The sequence below is a fragment of the Sminthopsis crassicaudata genome, chromosome 3, assembly GCF_048593235.1.
Source record: "Sminthopsis crassicaudata isolate SCR6 chromosome 3, ASM4859323v1, whole genome shotgun sequence".
NCBI classification, from domain to species: Eukaryota; Metazoa; Chordata; class Mammalia; order Dasyuromorphia; family Dasyuridae; genus Sminthopsis; species Sminthopsis crassicaudata.
The window spans coordinates 397,761,686-397,784,188 of NC_133619.1; positions in this window are offsets into that span (position 1 = coordinate 397,761,686).

Consider the following 22,503-nt stretch of genomic DNA (forward strand, 5'->3'; position numbering starts at 1 on the left):
GTATGGGTATTTTTATGTGTACACTGAAAAGGAATATCATTTATAGGCTGCACTCAAGTTTATACAGGACAGATTTTTAAAAGTACAGACTATATTTGCATTAATACAAGTGGTTATTTAAAGGCTAAAGGTTTTTTAATTTGTCTTATTTTTGGACACTCAAGGCCAAAAATTGTGATTTTAACTCCTACCAATGCAGATTGGCAAGACAAGAGTTTCAGGAGCCTGAGATCAGAGAAGCAGATTGACTTGCCTCTGGTCACACGGGCTGTGTTAAAGATAGGATTTGTGTCTTCTGGAAAATAGCTGATGAGGTTTTCGAGCTCAACAATTCATGAAACTGTCTGGAAGATACATAATAAGGATTAAGAGAGACTATTTTACACCAATGGAGCCAAGGACCTTCGAAGCATTAAAATCTTCTGGGCTAGAAGTGGTGAACTAAGTTTGAAGTGGGCTCTAGGGAGGGCCCGCACCCCAGCATATGACTATTCCGATGTGTATGAGGATGTCTTGTGCATTTTCCTTGGACCAATCCCAAACAATTTCAAACCTTAGGGCCCTGGAGCCAGGTAATTGCCTATGGGTGGGGGAGGGAAGAATCAAAAACAGGAGCCTCAAAAATCCCCAAACGTGGATCTGCCTCTAGTGATACTAAGTAACTCTCCAGGATTCTGCCCTTGCCATTTCCTTGTGAGGTCCTGGGAAGCCTACAGGGCTGTGCCTGTATAGCAAGTCAAGACAATGGTATAAAAAACCGTCCTCATGATAGGATTTCAAGTTTCGGAAAGCCCCACCTCCACCCCCAAGGCTCGCCCTAACCCGGCGTTTACACAGTCTAAAGCTCTCACCATTAGGGCTTGTTCATTTTGTTAGAGCAATGCCATCTCCAGAAGGGCCTCTATGAAGATGTGTGTGGATTACTTGGGAGAGATGATGGATTAACCCACTAAGCTAATTTATGTGATTAGCCCGCTGTCCCTCACAAGGGAGCAAGGCCCAGAGGAGGGAAGAGGGGAGTGAATAACTCAAGGTTTGGGGGGGGTTATGGGAAGAAGTCCCCTCAGTAGGAGCCAGTTTAAGGGCACTATAGTCAAGAACATGGGGTGAAGATCAGGGCTTTATGGAGTAGGGGGAGAGCATGGAAAGAAAGAGAAGAGGAAAGGAGAAGTGAACCTCCTCTGTGATCCTGAACAAGTAACATAGGATGAAAGATACCTTTCCTTCAGCCTCTGGCTCTCTGCAATATTCACCTCACCTTCACCCTTACCTGTGAAGCTACTAAAGGCTCAGAGCTCAGATCCTGAGTGTGGTGATATTGCAGTCTCCACTGGGACTTGCCCAAAGTAGCATCCAGGTGCAAGAAATCATCAAGGGGGTCTGGCTATATTAACATAAATCTGCATCTTATTTGCATCCACCTCCAATCTTTGATGCTATTATGTATCCCAAGTTCTTTACAAGTGCTGTTACAAGTGCTGAGTAATCTATTACTCAGTCTGAAGTTCTCTGGGCTCTGGTCCTTTATGTTGGACTTTAGTCCCTGCTTTCTAAAGCAAAATTTCTGAGCCAGAAATGGACACAGAACTGTGGGGACACTTAAAGAAGCTGAAGAAGGGAGTGGGGAGATATCACAGGAAGTTTCCTGGGTCCAAAGGAGTCAGGAAGATTCTGGGAACTGGGAGAAAAGGATCAAAGCTTCCTCCATTCTAGGTCCAATATCCCCAAAGAGATCACCCTTGTGCCAGTCCCCATCCCAGAGAACAGAAACAGAATGGGGGACCTGCCAATTTCTATAAAAGGCAAATACTTCCCCTGGAGGACTGAGATGAGAGAGATAGGACTAGATTTACCAGGGACAAATTTTTCAAACTCAAATGGAAGGAATCTCACTGGAAGGGTCATTCTAGGGCCTATGGTATATTTTTTTTAACTAAGTATATCTATGTCCTAGGATACTACTTAATAATCATTCATAATTATATAGTGCCTGATGGTTTACAAAGCACTTTACATATATTATCTCATTTGATGCTCACTCTCCCCCCAAAAATATTCTGTAATATAAGACAACAACTATTATTATCCTCATTTTACATAAGGGGAAACTGACTTTAATTTGCCTAGTGGTAATAAGTATCTTAGAGAGGTCTCAAACCTTTCAAATCATTCTAATTAAAGATCTATACTGCACTCTATCCTCTACAAAACCTAGCTGCTTCCGACAAGAAAGAGGAGAAATTTTTGGGTGGGAGGAACTTGAGGAGGTCCCAGAAACTGGTACTTGGTCAGTCAGAAAACTTTGATTTCAGAATATCCAAAGGCTGAGCAGCCACAGGAGTGAGAAGCATAATAACACTGGGCTGGATGACTTCTAAGGTTCTTTCCAGGCCTCAGGTTCTGAAAGACTAGGTCACATTGTATAAGGAAAGGACTTTACAGGACATATGGCCAGCAGGGTCACAGACACAGGCTTTGACTGAAACTGCATGATTTGGCGGTGTATGTAAGAATTTATTCTGAGCTATTTAACTCAAAGCAGTTTGCAACATCCCCAGATTCAAGGGGATTGAAAGGAATCTTGTAGATCACTTAATCTAAGCCTCTCATTTAATTTTTTAATGTTTAATTTTAGTAGTATTTTATTTTTTCCAAATACATGTAAAGACAGTTTTCAACATTCATTTTTGTAAGACTTTGTGCTCCAAATTTTTCCCCCTCCCTCTCTTATCTCCCCTTTCCCCAAGACGGTACATTATCTGATATATATTAAATATGAAGCACCCTCATTTTAGAAAAGAATAAACTGAAATCCAGAAAGGAAATAACTTTTCTCAGGATTATGTAGCTAGTTAATGATGGAGGCAGAATTAGAACTATGGACCCATGAGTTCCCATTCATAGGAATATCATCCTCATAACAACTTATACTTCTATAGTTTGTGAGCTGGCTTCCTCACAACTATCCTAGGAGACAGGTAAAAGTAATAAATATCATTTTCATTTTATAAGATGAAAAAATTGAGCCTTAAAGAGAAAAAGTGCCTCAGAAGGCAGTATGGTTCAGTGAAAAAGGCATTAGATTTGAAGTTGAAGGTACTGGGCTCAAACTCCAGCTCCATTATTTACTAGTCAAAAAGCCTCTTTGGTTCTCAGTTTCCTCATATGTAAAATGGGGAGATTAGACTACAGATGAGATTCTTAACCTGAGGTTTGTTAACTCTTTATCTCAAAAACCAGTTTTTATAACAATTTCAATACAATTGGTTTCCCTTATAATCTGAAATTAATATTATACAATTATATTAATAACCACTTATTAATTTGTGATCTATCTTGTTTCCATCCTATTTTTCAAGGTTCCCTTACCAAAAAGATCACTCAATCTCTGAAGGATATAACTGTATAATATGATTACTCTCAGTCCCCAAGGCATAGGCTCCTTAATTAGTTTAGGTTGGGGCCCATCCAAATGAGACCCATCTTTTGTTTCCTGAGCAAATGAAACCCAAATTGAGCCGGTACATGTTATCTCAGAGATTCATGTGTTCTTAGTCCCTTTATTAGAGTTTGAGGTGGCCTGGCTCACAAAGAAGAAACCAAAACAGAGAGATACAGATGGTATGCTCCAGTTGCTAGAGGGGTCTCAGATGGTAATACGAGGTTGCATTCTCAGATGACCTCCCCCTTCACTGATGGAGTAATCAGGACAGGATGAGATCTCTTAGCATTCCTCTTCATTAAATGTCCATCAATTAGGGCTGCCTTTTTCTTCTTAGGGAAGGTCTCAATAATTTGTTGTCAAGAAGACAGATGGGCATTTAAGATGACCTGAGATCCTACCTTTTTGTTTTTGATTACTGTGAGACCCAGAATCATTATTCTATTAATTAATTATAAATTAAGTCTGGCCTAATCCATAAATTTACTTTTTTGTTTTACCCTAAAACTTTGTCTCCTAGAATTTTGTTCATGACAAATCCTATAAATTTTACAATATGCATTTAAAAATATTATTCTGAGGAAGGATCATAGGCGCAGTTCCTGACTGCCAAAAAGATCAGTAACCCCCCAAATGTTGCAAACTCCTGCACTTCTGTTGTTTTTGTTGTTGAGTCATATCCAACTCTTCATGATTCCATTTGGTTTCCTTGGCAAAAATACTGGAATGATCTGTCATTTTCTTCTCCAGTTCATATTATAGATAAGGAAACTGAGGCAAACAGGGTTTATGTAACTTACCCAAAGTCACACAGCTAGTGTCTAAGGCTGGATTTAAACTCAGATCTTCCTGATTCCATGCTTGGAGTCAGGAAGATCCACTGTCCACTGTGTCACTTATCTGCCCCTCATCCCCATCCTCTGTACTCAAAGACTTTAAGGTTCCTCCCGGATCTAAATCTATGCTACTATGACTTGCTCAGTGTCATATAGCTAGCATGCCCTAAAGAGAGGGAGCTAAGGGAAGCAGAAAATTCAGATATTCAATGCATTTCAATGAGTATTGATTGAGCATATGCTGGCCACCAGGCAGTGTTTCCATCCCTGTAAAGATTTCAGAAGAAGCAAAAGGTTTCATCTCTCTCTTAAATAGTTGGTGAGACAAAATTGGGATGTGAAAGTTAGCCTGAAACAGTACAGTGAAACAGTACAAAGGAGAAGTTATTGGTTCTGAGTGGCCCTTGAAATACATGTACTAGGTTCCTCTTATAATGGGGCTTCCTAATATACACTTAGATAATAGTTCCAGGATGATGATGATGAAAATGACAAAGATTATGACAATGACACTGACGATGGTTGATGATGATGGTCTTATTGGAGACATCTAATTGCCAACAGAGTTTTGTGCTAGAAATTCTTTCTGCATCAAGGACAAAGCTGACAATACACCCAGGTTCAGTAGCTCCAGTGTTCACCTTTTCTTAATGGCTTTGCAGAGGTATGGAACTCATGGCCAACAGGAGACAGGTAGACCAGAAAACTCCCAAGTACAGTTTGCAGCAGATGTTTAGCAAAATAAATATTATGATATGTTAAAGGACAGGTCAATTCTCCGAGGGTCTCCACAGCTGTGGATCATAACATCTGAAGGAATTGCAAGGCAGTTTTTGCTGACACAAGTGTCAGCAAATGAGATAAAATGGAGGCAGAGGGAAGAAGAGAGAGGCCAGACAACACAACTGCCTCTCAGTCTCCTTGTATCATCCTCTCACAAGATGAGACCCATTCTGGGTTGGATCTCCAGCAGCCACTGTCAGGTGGCTCCCATGTATCCCAACAGCTCTCCCGTGTATTCCCACAATAACAAAGCATAGATAATGTTAATTTGTGGTTTTCTAAGCCAACATGCAACTTCTCAGTCATAACACTACCATCAAGAAAGTAATAATATGATAATTATCATTACTACAACTCAAACAAGTATCATCATTTTCATTTTTATTTGAATTTGACATATCTGGAGGTGTCCTTTCTGTAGTTTGTTTGTATATAATCATTTGCATGTTTCCTCCATTTGACTGTGATATCCTTGGAAGCAAGAGGATGTTTGTTCATTTTTCTTTGTATCCCCTGTGCTTACTCAGTACCTGTCACATAATAGCTACTTAATATATGTTTAATGGTTCGCTTATTTAGTGTAGTCATGAAAGGATTGGACACCCTTCATTTCCTGCAACCTTACTGAAAAAAGGAGAAAAGAAGGAATGTCTGTTTCTTCAAAGAAATGCAAAAGCATCTCTCCAAAAATCTCACTCTATAACCATCATTAATCATACAAATAAGAATTTTTTTAGTGGCCACCTAATTTTTTAAGAAGAAATAATAAGATAGCAGTGACATTGAAAGACCAGGTGGCCAATAATATACGCATATATACATATACACACACTTTGTGTTATATATTTAAACCCTGGTCCTTTGCCTCTAAATTCAATAAAAAATTCAGCATTTTATATGTATATATATATATATATATGTATACATATGTATATATGTATATATATATGTGTTGTATAACTACACATATGTATATATATGTACTTATATATGCATATAAACAGAGAGCTATATTTCAATATAAATTGTTTTCTTTGTAATCCTATTCATTTCATGTATTTTATTCATTATTCTAAGAAGAACTCCATAGACTTCCCCAGATGTCTAAAGGGACACAAGAAATAAAAAAGTGAGGGACTTGTGAACTAGATGGACTACATGAAGTCCTTTTTTAGCCTCAGGATTCTCAGTCTATAGTAGAATGGGAAGAACATTGGGCTTGAAGTCAGAAGATATTGTTGAATCATGTCCAATTCTTCATGATTCCATTGAGGGATTGCTTAGCAGAGATACTGAAGTGGTTTGCCATTTCTTTCTCCAACGTTTTTTATAGATAAGGAAATTGAGGCAAATAGGATAAATGACTTGCCCAGGGTTTTCCACTCTATCCACTGTGCCACCTCGTTCCTGCACTATCTATATGATCCAGAGTAAATTTCTGAGCCTCAGTGTACTAATCTGTAAAATGCTAGCTCTACCCATCTACCTTCTGGCTTATTTATAAGGATATGGCTTTGAAAAGCATCAGGTTCTAGAGTTGTAGTAATAGTATGAAAATGATGATATTTGTTTGAATTGTAGCAATGATAATTATCATACTATTACTTGCTTGATGGTAGTCAAGAGTCTTAGATCTTAGCCCTTAGCCAACAAGGCTACTCCAATCAGTTCAACACTACTCAGTTCCTCATTTCAAGTCCTGAAATTTATGATCTATTCTTCTAGAATAGAAAATAATTTAGTAGAGCCTAATGCACTGAATTTAATAGAGTTCTAATATACCCACAGACACCCTTGCGCGCGGCGCACACACACACACACACACACACACACAAAGAGCTTATTATCTCAACTTCTCAGTCAGGGTTGGTTTTGAACCCTTTTCCATGGGTTCTCCCATCCACAGAACAGCTCACATGCGTGTCATCAATTTCTTCAAAATTCTTGAACACATTAAGAGACCCACTACTTCTTTGCTTAGTAATAGATAGTATTGCAATTGAAAAGAACATTAAATGTGAAATTAAAAGGACCTGGGTTTGGATATTGACTTTAGAGTTTACAAGCTAGGCAATCTTGAGTTTCTCTCTGAATTTGTTTCCCCATCTGTAAAATGTGAGCATTGATACTTGTACAATATACTTTGTAGAGGAAAAAAAGCTTTGTAAGCTTAAAAGAACTATAGTGGTATGAATTACCATTGTTAGATTAAAGGTAAGTCCAGAGATTCCCAGGAATGGTTAAGTGTTGCAAGGGGACTGGTTTGGGTTTAACAAAAGAAAAAACTTCCTTACAATTAATAGGAGTACCTTGTATTTCAGTTAATCCAAAAAAAGTGTTATAATTTTGCTTTGAAATGAAATCATTTTAGGGATTAAAAAAAAATACACTGCATCAATTGATGCAGTTTGTTCCTTGAAGATAGTCTTAATTTCTGGTCCATTTATTAAAAACTGACCAAAAGGAGAACAGTCTGCTTTCATAGGAGTAAGTTTCTTCTTCCTGAAGGATCCTTAGGCAATGGCTTGATAACTGCTTTTTAAGAATTTTTTAGAGTAAAGAAGATTTTTTTTCTTACATTATGGGTGGGACCAAGTGAATATATGTACAGAGTTCTGCAAATCTGAAAACACCATATAAATAAATCATATCCATGATATCATTATTATTAATTAGTGGACACTAAAATTCCCTGGATGCTCAGAATTATAGCGCACTGACCTTGGAAATTTCATTTTCATGAGATTAGATATAGCTTCAGATACCTACTAGTTGTGTGATCCAGAGCAAGTCACTTAACCCTATTTACTTCAAATGTAAAAATGAGCTGGAGAAGAAAGGACAAATAGCTCCAGTATCTGGGCCAAGGAAAACACAAAAAAGGTCACAAACAGTTGTATCTGACTGAAACGACCTGAAATAACAAAATAACAATAAAGTTCCTTACGATTCTGAAAATCTATGAAATTTCTTGTACTCTGAATTCTCAAGTCAGACTCTTCCTTCCCCAAATACCACAAGAGGGCACCATGAATCCAGATATGCAGCCTTGAGGGGTCAAGCGTCATAAAGGTAATCTACCTGAGAGCTCTGAATACTATGGACAAAGGTTGTCCCTAGAGTATACCCAGTCCGTCTGTAATTATATCAGCTAATTGCTTGGGAGGCAGGGAGGGGAGAAGAAGGGAAGGGGCATAGTATTGATAGCATATAAACTAATCCTGAGAGCTTTGTAAATGCATGATACATTTCTGTTCCTTCAATTGTGCAATGGAAAACATGTGTATGTAGTTTGTGGAGGGCTGAAGAATGCTAGAGCTTGGGTCTCCAGAGTAAAGATCAGAAACTTAGTCACTTAGCCTGTCTAGACCTCAGCTTCCACATCTATAAAATGAAGGAATTTAATTAGATATTCTCTCTAAGGTTCCTTCCAGTTCAAAAATGTTCTGATTCTGTGAAAATCCAGGGTTTTCTAAAACAGCCTCATGTGGCTCCCCAGGAGTATTACTTTGGAAAAGATCACATTTATGTAGCCACAAGGTCTTTCCTCAGAATAACCTTGGAAGATAGGTAATATAATAAATATTACCCTCGTTTTACTAAGCTTCAGGGAACTTCAGTGAGTTGACCATTGTCACAAATTGAGAAAATACTAGAGCCTGAATTCAAATACAGATCTTTAAGGAAAGTGTATTGTAATAATTAAAAACTTCATGTTTTTTGAGGTTATTGTTTGATTATTATTTGATTCATGGATGTCATATGTTATGTGACACATGTCATAATATGAAGTGACTTAGGCTAAGCAGTCCTAAAGCCCACTGAAACATACAGACAAAATAGATTTGTCTTTTTCAGCTGTTGATTTTGTGACAGATGAATAAGGCATGGAGTTTTTCATGGGATGAACTCTCAAGCTACTACAAGGGGCTCTGAATCATTTTCCTTCTGCTACTTTAGTTAACATTTAACCCTTCCCTTATTTTGTGGTCAAGACAAAGAAAATTCCCTAGTAGAATTTCATCCAAGCCTGATAAAGATTAGAGACCCTGAAAATTTTTCTACCACATTTAAGTCTTATTAGGAACACATCTGACACCAATTACTTATTCTCAATCAAGCCCAGTTTTAGGGTATATGATTTTGTCACCTAAATACCAACTTTGGACATATTCTGCCCCCAACATGTCTCCCTCATCTTCTGACCACAGTAAGTTTCTTGTATGGGGGAACAAACTATTATTTGTTTATGTTGTTGTAATGTAAATATATACACACACATATATACATATGCCATACACACATATATATGCCATCTATAATGTGTCATGCTGTGTGTATACACATAAATATATCCATTGTGTGTAGGTATATATATATATATATATAGATAGATAGATAGATAGATAGATATCTATATATATATATATCGATATATATTTGTTTGTCTGCTTGCTACATCAAATAACAATAAAGAACTTGATGGTATTGTTTCCCTGAGAACCAATTTTCTAGAAATCCTGAACCAGGAGATTTACTTTAACCTGAGTCCCTGAAGCCAAATAAAGCACACATTTAATAGATAAATAACATCTTTGTATTTTTATGAAAATACTTTTGATCTTAGGGCCAGTACTCCTTGAAAGAATCTCAGAAATCCCCAGAGGGGTCTCAGGCCATGTTTGAGAGCCTCTGAATTAGAATTATCTGGAACTTTGAGGTCATCTGCTCAAAATCACTGTGCTACTACGTGACATAGTATTCATCCCATCATCCCAGGCTGCCTCCAATAAAGATACCTTGAAACTACTTTGACAATTCTAATCTCCAGACTTATTCTGTATCAGTCCCCCTAAAGAACTATTCAGGACTTCACATGGACATAGATGAAAAAGAAGAACCCTACCCCAAACTGATCAGACCAGAGAGAATAGTTGATACTGTATCCAATTCCAGGAATAAGCAGCTTCAATACAATTATGTATACATACATTGTCTTTAACATATACTTTAACATATTTAACATGTATCGGTCTACTTGCCATCTGGGAGAGAGGATGGGGGAAAGGAGGGGTAAATTGGAACAAAAGGTTTTGCAATTGTCAATGTTGAAAAATTATCCATTTGCATATATCTTGTAAATAAAAAGCTATAATAAAACATTTAAAAAAACACAATTAGAGGTCTAATTGGTCAATAACCCCTGAATTTCTCAGGCCAAGAATTCTTAACACTGACAGAGACAGACCAACATAGACACCGAAACAGACACAGAAAGAGAATAGATAGGAAGAGAGATAAAACGATAGACAGGTAATAAGAAGATAGGTAGATAAATAGTTCAGTAGATACTCTAGAGCAGTGGTTATCAAACTTTTGAGTCTCAGGATCCCTTTATACTCTGGAAATTTAATGAGGACAAAGAGCTTTTTTATATGGGATATATTCAGGGATATATTTTCCATTCCTCTCTTAAGTTTAGATAATAAAAAATCACATAAATCCCTATTTTCAAGCATTTACTGATTTCTAAGATATAAAATATTCACATTTGACTCTTAGGAGTCAAGTTGAGTTGACTCCAAAATATCTATCAATATCCACTGTATTAGAAATCACTAATTTATTAATGCCTAATTTTATATTAGAAAATTTACTGTACTAGAAATTAAAACAAAAAATTTAAAAACATTTATTCATTAAAAATAAAAATCTATGTTAATATAAATAATTTATTTTTTGAAAAGTAACTATTTTCCAAATAGAGTAATTTAGTAAGAAGAGTGATATTGTTTTACATAATTCTCTTTCATATCTGCTTTTGAAGACAGCTGGATTCTCACATCTGTTTTTGCATTTGATCTGTTGTGACATATTATTTTGGTTGAAACATAGGAAGAAAATGCAATCTAACACAAATATGTACCTGGAAAAAAGGCAAGTAATATTTTAGCATTATTATGGAAATAATTTTGACCTTGTGGTCCCTCCCCCTGAAAGGGTCTCAAAGAAATCAAATCACACTTTCAGAACCACTGCCTCAAAGAATTATCTGGGGCTCTGAGATTATTTCATCAAGTAGTTAAGTAGTAGTTTGATTAGTTAAGTAGTAGAGATTTGAACCCTCTTTCTCAACCCAGATGCAGCACTTGATTCACTATTACACTACCTTTTATCCTGTGTAGCCCAGAGGGACAATGCCATTTACCCAAAGGTACATTAATGATAGGACTAGCATTAGAACCCGTTTTTTTCCAAATCCTTCATTCTTTCCCTCAGAACATGAGCTAGGACCTACAATTCTCAATCACTCAAGTCATTTCAAATAGGAAGTCCTTTTTGGCACCCAAACTTTCCTTTGCAGGAAGGTAATCATGTTGTTCTAACTCCCTCTCCCAGATCTCCTGCCTACTCTAGAGATGATTTCTCCTTCCTGCCACCTCCATACTCACCAACTTTAGGGTTTGGCTGGCAGACTGGCAAAGCTAGAGGGGACTTGTTGCTTCGGCAACCTTCCAGGGCCCTTCCCCACTCACTCCTTCCCTGGTCTGACAACTCAATTGACTTGACATGACAGGAAATGGGAATGAGTGGCAGGGGCCAGTCGCCAAGGCTGGCAGGGAGGGAGGGAGAGAGAGATTTCTGGGAACTTAGTTGCCCTTGTGTTAGAAGAGAGCTGCCTCGCCAGGAAATGTGCCTCAGAGGAGGAGAGGAGGAGTCTCATGGAATCTCTTTTCTGAGACCCTCAGCCTACAAGGGCTGAGACAGAGGGAGAAAGGGTAGGAATGGAGTTGGGGAGCTCAAAGTCCCAGAGAGGAACTAGGAAAAACTGTGAAGAAATCAAATGTCATCACAATTATGACCAGTAAACTCTTGGAGTCAGAGCTGCTAGTCTTTTCTGGGGGGGGGGGGGGGGGAGTGCTCCAGCTGTTGACTTAAAAAAAAAAAAATTTTGTACTGGCTAATTTGCATGCTCATTTGCATTATCATTTGCATAGGGCTCTTTTGATGTCTAAAAGTACTGAAATTTTCCCAGCCTTTGCTCCTTTTCCAATCCTGTTTTTTTTCCCTTCCAAGTATCTCAAGAAGAGGTACCATTACATATCCCTATCATTACATATGTGCCTCCAAAATCTTTCCAATCTACATCGAAAGTTAGTCTCGTCTCACACACTGTTAGGGAGGAAGAGGAAAGGAAGAGGAGAGAAAAGTGGGAGCCTCTTATTAACAGGCAGAGAAATATTGCCAAGTTTGCAATCAATTACAGGAATTTAACTTTGAAAAAAAAGATACAGAAATAGCTAATTCTCACCTCCAATCCTGTCCATATTCTCCATCTTGGCTACTAGTGGTTGAGGAAAAAAAGCATGGAAGGGGTAGATAGAATAGTTAAAGTACCAAGACCTGAATTTAAATCCCATCTCTATTATTCATTGGCTGTATAATCTGGAAAAGTCATTTAATCTTTCTGAACTGTTTCCTCACCTACAAAATAAGAAAGTTGACTAGCTTATCTATAAAATCTCTTCTAACTCTTGTTGTTCGGTGTTTTTGGTAGTGTTTGACTCTTTGTGACCACATATGGGGTTTTCTTGTCAAAGATACTGACATGGTTTACGATTTTTATCTCCAGCTCATTTTACACATGAAGAAATTGAGGCAGAGTTGAATGATTCACCCCAGATCACAGTTAGTAAGTATCTGAGGGAAGATTTGAACTCAGGAAGAAGAGTCTTCCTGATTCCAGGTGTGGCATTCTATCCACTGTGTCACCTAGCTGTCAATCCAATTCTAAAATCCTGTAATTCTAAAAGCCCCTCTCAAACTCCGATTCTACTAGCCCATTCTTAACCATATCTGCTACTTTGGACATGAGGTTAATAGAAAAAGATCTGTGTTTGGCCATATGCTGTTTAAGATTCTTTTTCCCCCTTGTTTGGCAAGGCAATTGAGGTTAAGTCACTTACCCAGGAAAACACAGGTAATAAGTATTTAGTGGCTGAGGCTAGATTTGAATTCAGGTCCTCCTGACTCTAGGATTGGTGCTCTATCTAGTGCACCCATCTAATTGTCCCTATTTAAGATTCTAATCAATGGCTTGGCTAAAGGCATAAATCTTATCTTATCAAAATTTGCAGATTCAAAAAAAAATATCCACAGGCTACAAAGTTGGGTTAGGTCTTATAAAATAGCAATAAGAATAAGGGCAAAGTCTTGCACTCTGGTTCAGGAACTGACTTGGGAAGCAAAAAATGAGCAAAATGCAACTAGATAGGCTGACAGAAATTAAGAGTTTTGCATGAAATGCAAGCTCAAAATGAGTCAACAATGTAAAAAGTCAACTAAAATGCAATCTTAGACTGCAGGTTAATAGAAGCCTAGCAGCAAAGACTAAAAAGGTGATGCTCCTGTCTTCTGCTCTGACCAGACCACTTCTGGAGCATTGTGTTCAGATAGAGTCACAATTTATAAAGAACATTGCAAAGTGTCCATAAGAATGATAAAGGATCTTGAGACTGGGGCATATGAGTATCCCTGGAAGAAACCTAGGGCGAAGAAAACAAGATTTGAGTGAAGACAATATTATTGTCTTCAAATATTTGAAGGAAATTTTTTTTCTGCTTGGCTCCTAAGAACAGAACTAGATACAATTTGCAGAAAGGCAAATTTAAGGGAAAACTTATTAACATTTAGAACCATAAAAAAATTGAATTGGCTATATTTGGAGGTGATGAACTCCCCTTTCCGGATTCTTGTTCAAATGTGGGTTGGACCAAAATGCAGGATTTTAAAGTTCTTTACAACATTGAGATCCTGTGATTCCCAGAAGAGGGGGAGGAAAGGGAGGGAATAGGCCTTGACATTCAGAAAAAATTCTCTTGCCCAGAGAAGATCTGGTACAATCCTCTCTCTGCCTTCCTCACTTCTCCTCCTTTCTCCATCATTATGTTCAATCCTTACTGCTTTGATAGAGGTGCCTTACCCTCTCTCACATCCTCACCAAGAAAGGGGGTTTAGAGTCACACCCTATTCCTTCTGTCCTTCCTTCTTTTGTTCACATTCCAATACAAAGGAAAAAAAATATTAAGTGGTTATTGGAGAATCAAAAATGAAAACAGCACAGTTCCTGCCCTCAAAGAGCTTACAGTCTATTTTAGGAGACCTCAATGTAAATGCAAGCAAGTGCAAAGTATGTGTGAAAGAAAAAGGAGAATGAGACAAATTGCCTTAGGGAAATTAAAAGGTATAAAAACACTTTCAGTTGGATGTGGGGAGAAGAAAAAAACTTCAACAGATTCTGATATACAATGAAGTATATTATAGGCCTCAGTGATAGTCTATGTGACTGCACTATGGAAATGGACAAGGGCAAGGCATTATTAGGAAACAGTTAAAAGTCCAGCTTGGCCAGTGCATAAGGCCCTAGCTGTCAATTACTTGGCCTAATCAAATGAAATAAATGTAAAGTGCTCAGCACAATTCCTGGAACATGATAAGGCCTATATTATTAAATGTTAGTTATTATTATGATACACTATTTGAGGTTAGAAGATCGTTCTTCCCTCCCTCTGTCGGGAGGCATTTGTCCAATTTAACCCCTATCTTCTTTGGTTAGAGTGGCCATCATTGTGGCAATTCCAGGCCAGGAAAAAATGGGGATGTTGGAACTGAGATGACTCTATGGTATATCAAGTACAATTATAGGATCAGAGAATCTTGGAGCTGAATAGCTAATAGCTAGCATTAAGCTGAAATAAATTTGGAAATATATCTGTTCCAATCTTCTCATTTCACATAGGGTCAGAAAAAAATGTTCAGGGCCACCAGACCCAAGATAAATGTCTATCTCTGTTAGAGATGTATAAAGCATCTTTAACCTTGAATATTGGGATATGTGCCTGGGGCTACCACTGACCTAGAGCTAAAAGGATTATTAGAAACCATCTAGATCTAGCTCTTCTTTTTTCAGAAAAGGAGACTGAGCCCCAGAAAAATGAACTTATTTAAAATAGCAGGAGCTGGATTCCAGCCTAGGTCTTTTGATTTGAAATCATGGCCTTTCACTATACAATGTCGCCTTTCTGTCAAAGCCCACAGTTGTGGGAGGAGCAGGGTGAGGTTTGAAGTAGGGGGAATATACCACCTTAACCTCCTCCCAACCTGGCTCTACCTTGATCAGGATGGCCCTGGGAAAGTCTGGATGGCTCCATCTGGTGATTGGGCCCTCTCACCTGCAGGGGAAGCCAGCCCTACCCAGACAGAGCCCAACCCATCCATTGTTTTTTCCCAAGGGGGGCATTGGAGAAAGGCATCAGGCTGGGGAGCCAAGAGGAGTCCTTTCTGAACACAGCCACTCAGTGAATTCTGACATGCAAATGGAATGCAAATTTAGATGATATGCAAATTAGTGCCAAAGTCAGGAACTTGGGCATTTTTCTAAGGTCACAATTGTAAGGCAGCTGTCATGTAAGAAAGGCCAGTTCAGGGGAAAGGGGTCTGCATTTGGAAGGGTAGAAGGGCAAAAGGAGGGAAGAAACTGAACAGCAGCTAGAATTTTGACTGGGAAACAGAGGCTCCTCTATGCCTCTGAAACAAAACATGTTCAACCCCCTGTGTTTCCATATGATTTTTGGCTGCTCCCCCCTCTCCTAACTAATGGGAGAATTCTCTCTTTCCTTCACCACTCACTCTCAACTTAAGAGATTGAATGAGAGAAAAAGATATGACTTAAGGCAGCTGGCAAGAAGGTGATCTCTAAGGATCCCAACAGGACTTGCATAAGTCATGTCACTTTGCTGAGCCTCAGTGGTTTTGCATTTAAATCTATTAAACAGGACTAATTGTACTAGCAACATCACAGGAACAATAGGACCACAGATTTAGAACCAGCAGGGACATCATGGAATAAAATCCCTATATGGGGAAACTGAGGCTGAGAGGTTCAATGACTTGTCTGGGGTCACAGGGGTAGTTTGAGGCAGGATAAAGTTCTTCTGACTCCAAGTTCAGCACTCTCTTGGCTTCCTTAAGAAGTGAGAACCTCAGGGCAGCTAGGTGGTACAGTGGATAGAGCACCAGCTCTGAAATCAGAAGGATCTGAGTTCAAATGTGGTCTCAGATACTTAACATTTCCTAGCTGTGTTACTCTGGGCAAATCACTTAACCCCAGCCTCAGGGAAAAAAAAAAAAGAAAGAAAGAAAAGAAATGAGAATCACATGAGATGAAATAATGATCAATGGAAAAATGTTTCCAAATTAAAGCAATATACCAATATCTATTGGATTTTGATGATGATGATGATAACGTGCTTGGTCCTGAAAAAGGCTACAAGAAAACATATGATCAGGACCTAGCAATGTTGGGGATCCCAGAATTCTACACTGGGAAGAAAGGAGGCCCAGTTGTCCCCCAGATCAATGGGCAGTTGGTGCTAATGGCTTCCAGATCGGCTTTTAGACTTGGAGAAGAGAGTAAGATAAAGCCCAAGCAGGGATTTGGGGAAGAGTTGAATATACAAGATCTAAGGAGGACATGAAGTAGTCCAGAAGTCCTTAGAATACAATCCATTAACTTTTGTTTTGTTTTTAATTAAATAACTTTTTTTTTTCAGATATTGGCTTTCCATGTAACTCTATGTATTTTATTTTATGCATTTAAAAATATGATTCTAAGGTGGGGCTCCTAGGCTTCTCAGGACTAAGGAAAGAGACTGACACATAAAAAGGTTAAATTCCTTGATCAAGTCCAGCTCAATCCCCCAATTTTAGATAAGCCAAGTTCCAGATTGGGAAATCAATTTTGCCCAAGGTGCCACAAATAGGAAATGCAGAGCTGGAATTTGAGCACAGTGACTCTGGCCCCAAATTCAATTTTCTTTTTCCTATTATAATTGCTTCACCTTCAACTAAAAGTTCTGGTCCTACCCAGAGTTCCTGAATTAGAGAAATAAGGAATGAATCTCAGAGTGAAGACAGAGCAAGTTTCTAGCCTTGAATTTTGGCCCTGGGCGTCTGAACCTCCACCACTGTAGTTCCTTGCCCTCATCCCCATACCTGGTCCCCCAGCTCCCTGTATGCAAATGATCAATTTGCATTGGCCATCTGCCAGGCCAAGGGACCCTGCCAGGGTGGGTGTGGCCCCAGTCAGTCCTGGCAGGAGGCTCCTTCAGCAGTGCTTCATGCTCACCTAGAGAAGAATCCTCAGCAACTCTGGACTGGTAGCAGCGGTTGGTCGGCAGCAGATTGTAAGGGTTGCTGGGAGGGTAAGGGGATCCTGGCTGCCCAAGGGGACCAGCTGGGGCAAACAAACAGGGCCTGGGTGGGTGCTGGCTTTGGACCCATCTCAGGCAGGATGGTGAATTTGGAATCCATGCACACAGGTGAGGGGACTGAGAGAATGGGATCTGACAGGTGTCACCCTGGGTAGTTCCCCGTTGGTTCTGGGTAGCCCTCTAAGACTCGGGGTGGGGAGAAAGAAAGTTTTCTTCCCAAAGATTTATTCTCCCACCAGTTTGGGGTAGGGGTGTCATCCAATCTTTGGAGATTTAGACTGGAGAATGCACTGTATAAAGAGAAAGGGAAAGACTAAGAGAGAGAAATAAGGAAACCAGGGAAAAGAATGTGGAGGGAATGCTGCAGGAGAAACTATGTGAGCACTTGTATGGGCTGATTTAGGATGTGGGGAATAGCCATGGGGATACTTTCTACCTGTGAGGTGTGTCTGAATTCATACAATTCAGGGAATTCAGAAACTGGAAGCCAATGCACACGTATGAAATCCACCTACCCCTCTGACTCATAAGATTATGGGCACATATGTCAGGGTGGGATTGAAGATATGTGCTCATTTTGAAGATGAAAGTATCTCTTGGGGCTATCTGGAAAAGGACACAGGAGGGGGCAGAGCATCTGCATGTGGGCACTTCAGAACAGTCCCCTCCTCTACATATGTGTCAGAGAACTCTACATGCATGTCCTGGGGCAAAGTCTCCGAGAGCTTGCCCATATGTCAGGTGGTGGGTTGCGGGGGTTGAAGATGCCTGCACATGTGTGTGAGGTGTGTCTGCATGTGTTGGGAGGTGTGTCCGCCCACGTGCTGTGGGGATCTTGGCTGGCTTGATAGGCTCAGTGCATGGCGGTGCCGAAGAGCCCGTGTGCATGTTCTGGGCTGGGTCCGTGTCCTTTCTGGGAGCTGATCGGAGCCACGGATTAGGGGACAGCATGCACATGGGTCTGTGGGGTAGGTACTTGTGTCCGTTTGTTCTGGGGTAGCCACCACATTCCCAGGGTCCCCTGTGACTTGGGAAGGGACAGGGGGTCAATGGGAACACAGTCTGGAGTTTGTTTTTTGCTGGGTAAACAGTAAGTGAGATCTGGAGAGATCAAGCCCAAATGCATTTACCTTGATTCTCCTCCCCTACCTAGGCTAGGCTAGAGGCAGGAAAAGTGCCAAGGAGACAAGAAATCTTACTGTGAGTTGGCACTGAGCTGGATCCCACCTCAGATAAGCTATTTTTTTCCTTTTGATTCTCCAATGCCATTGACTTGGGAGGCAGAGGACTGGACTATATGACCTTGAAGATTCCAGGACTTGAGCAGCTAGCTTCTCAATGTGTCTGTCCCTGCCTAAAAGGTACAAAGGGGGCGCTTCTCTGATCCCAACACAGAAAATTAGAGTGGGCTAAGACATTTGCCCTTTCTACAAGCTGTAGGAATGGGGAAGTTGTTAAAGCATTTGGATTCCATAGCTCCAAAGCGGCAAAGGAGAGACTCAGAACTCTTTGGGGGATAGGAATACTGAGTCCTGGAAGCCGAGTATCCCAAGACTTCCCAGTGGTTGAGCTCAGCTCTAAAGGACAAAAGCATAATTCAATCTGGGAAATTGCTTTCTCTTCCACAAAGTTGGTTTGTAAAACGAGCATGACCTCGGACCAGAACGCAGGACGGTTGAGGGTAGTTTCCAGACTCTATAGAAGAAATATGATCATCATTATAATATTATTCCTATCAGCATATGTAGAGTTCTCTAGGTGATGTTTACAAAGTGCTTCCCTTTACTTTATCTCATTTGTTTACAAACATGTAGCTAGGAATATTTGGGAGCTGATTCCACTTAATTCCGGGAAGTGAGTTTTTAACAAGCAGGCAAGTCTCCTACCACCTCCCTTAAAATGAAGACTCCTCTGCTTTAAATGGCGCTGAAATTCTCTTCAGGTATTGCTATCACAATGGGAAATAGAATCTGTGATGGCTAAGGAAATTCCCCTTGTGATCTTTAGTGTGAGGATTAGAGACCTCCTAAGGCTTTCCTTATATAGTTGATTACTAATTGTATAGTAGATAGTAGCTCAATTCATAGAACTCTTGAGTGAAGGTGGAAGTGGAAGAGAAGCCAAGACTCAGCGGAGGAGAATCCTCAAAGAACTTGGAATCAAGACTTGGAGCACTGGGAGCATTTTATATCGAAGGTCTGTGGTCAACTTTAGATCCAGGGATATTGAGGGTTCAGGTGAAGATAAGCAAAGGGACATTCATTCCTTCAGTGCATCCTAAAACTCTGGAGAACTCATTCTTCTCTCTACATGCATTTTAAGCCATAGAGAAGAACATAGCAAAGAACTTAGAGGGCAAGGAGGGAATTTGCTTAATGATGTAGAATTCCCTGAGCATTCTTGCTCTGATCAATGGGTAGGCAACATATGCATTAAATCTGTATAGGATCTCTCAGTGTAGAACCCACCTCTCTGTGAAATCCTTCTCTATGTCTAGGTTCTTCTATAGGATTTCATGGTCTAGAGTTTCCTTCCTAAGAAGTTTCTCTCAATTGGAAGCCCCTCCATGAGATCTCCTTCAGTACGGACCTTCTTGGTAGATTTACTTTGTGTGTGAGCTCTCTATAGGATTTCCCTTGGGTCATGATCTTCTAAAGGGATTTTTAACATTCTAGGTCTTGAGTCTAGTAGACATTTTATAAATGTTTAAGACAATGGTTATTTTATTTTATGTTTTACATTTATCTAAAGTTGCTGTCTGATAAATATCTATGGGAGGGCCCTCAGCATGGATTCCTCTGGAAAGTCTTTGTTTGGACTTTTATTGCGTCTCTTTCTTTGTATGAACAAAGCCCTTTTGGGGATGTTTCTCACAATCTGGGATTCTTTGTAATGTTGTTTTATGGATAGAATCTTCTACAGATCCCCTCAATATGGGGTCTTCTGTGGGGTTTGCCTCACTTTTGGGGTCTCTTCTGGAAGGTCTCTGTAAAGCGCCCTTGTTCAGGATATTCACTATGATCTATCCTACTCTCAAGTCAATTGATGAACTCCTTGCCTTCTCAAGGACTATAATTGGATTAAAATTCTCCTTTGCCTTTGTCTTGGATCATATTGTTCCTGTTAAACGGTTGATTAGTCAAAAAAAGCATTGATTAAGCATTTATTGTGTGCCAGGTAAATATTAATTTCCCTTTATATTCCCTTGCTCCTATGTCCCCCCAAGATCCTTCTCCATCTCCAGCTAATTTTGGAAAGTCATGTTTTGTTTGTTTGTTTGTTTTTCTGTCTTGGAAATAATCCGGAGGGCAGGAGTGAAAAGACTTGGAAGTGAGTTGGCCTAGGACTATCCCCCATTCATGAACTGTAACTCCTGAGTCAGCCTATGCTATACCATCATTCTCTATTCTCATTTCTAGAAAGTCTCCCAACTCTGTCTGATAGTCTAGTGTTAAAGCCATGATTCACTCAAGCCCAGCAGTCTTGGCTGGTCTAGGAACTTTGTACTTTATAGAATATCTCTTACAAAAGGATCCTTAAAGACTGAGCAGGCATGAGGTCACCTGCCCTGGGAGCATCTCTGGCAAAGGAAGGGGGCTCTTCTCTCCTAGTCAGAGAAATGCAGGCGCCAAACAACTATCACAGAGAAGACAGAAAACAGAGAAGACTGCAGAATCTTAGAGCTGGAAGAATCCTATTTTTTTATTTTTTTTGAGGCACAGAGTAGAATGATTTGATCAAAGGGATATAATTTACTAGTAGCAAGGTTGGGAGTAGAACTCAAATTCAATATTTTCTCCAACACTTTCAGAGACCTTCCCAGCTGCTATTCCTTCTCTGCTCAGTCTTGAAACTATGAACCATTCTGTTTCCATCAAAATTCAGACAAAAGAGAATGAGCCGTTTTCTCAACAGAGGGATGCCAGTTAGACGGCAAAAACTGCCTTTTGAATTGAAAAGCAACATTTATTGTAAAAGAGTATGGAATCCCTTCTAATAATATTATATTCTCATCTTTTTTAGTAGTTTACAAAGTACTTATTTACACATAAGGAAACACAGAAAAGTTAACTATTTTTCCAGGTGGGAAGCTGGACAAAACCTCAGGTCTCCAGACATCCAGCATGGCTCTCCTCTCATTGCCCAGTTCTCCTCCTGGGAGGTTTGGAGAATGGTCTCAGAGGAAGGTGACTAGACGATGGAAGAGACAAACTTTTAATGTTCCTTCCTAAAGAGGTTCAACTTTTGATAAAAGTGTTCCTCAACTATTATCTTTAACTAGGAAGAATTCTGAAGGAGATTAGTTTTTCTCAGGATGATGAGGGAAAGGGATTCCTTGTGATGTATGGATTGGAGAAGGATAAGGTCTTGAGATACTCTGGTCATGGATCACAAGATTTAGAGCTAGAAAGGATTTTAGGCATCATCTAAGTCCAATCTTTCACTTTTAAAAAAGAAGAATCAAATTATTTAATCAGGAAAATGATTTAATATTATTTTTACCCCTAATACTTTGAACATAAATGTTTTATCTTCTAATGGTATCCATTCTTATTCTCATCTTGTTCCAAAATCATATATTTTTAATTTTTAGTTGAAGCATAATACCGCTTACATGAGGCCTTCACTTTAAAGCTATGTGAAGGACAATGAGTAATTCACAGCAAGAAGAAAATAAATTGGAAGTACCCACCCAATGTAAATCCTTTTAAATAAAATTGCACAGAAGAACAAATGACCCATTCCCCCAGTCTAGCCATACAGGATATAGCATTGTGCTCAACTGGGCAGACCTCCATTTTGAGTTATAACTGTAATGGCTTCTATTCTTTCCCTCTCTTTCTTTTTAAATACATTTTTTTATTCTTAATATTTTTTCTTTTAAAATTTTAAGTTCTAAATTTTCTCCTGCCTTCTATCCCTTTCCCACTCACTGAGAAAACAAGCAAAATGATATCAATTACACATATGAAGTCATGCAAAATATTTCTGTATTAGTCATATTGCCCTTTTCCCCAAAAAGGCAACACAAAATAAAGCTATAAAGTTATACTTCAGTTTACACTCAGAATTCATCAGTTTTCTCTCTGCAGGTGGACTACATTTCTTTCTTTCTTTTTTGGGAAGGCTGTATTTTTTCATCGTGACTTCTTTATAATTTTCTTAGATC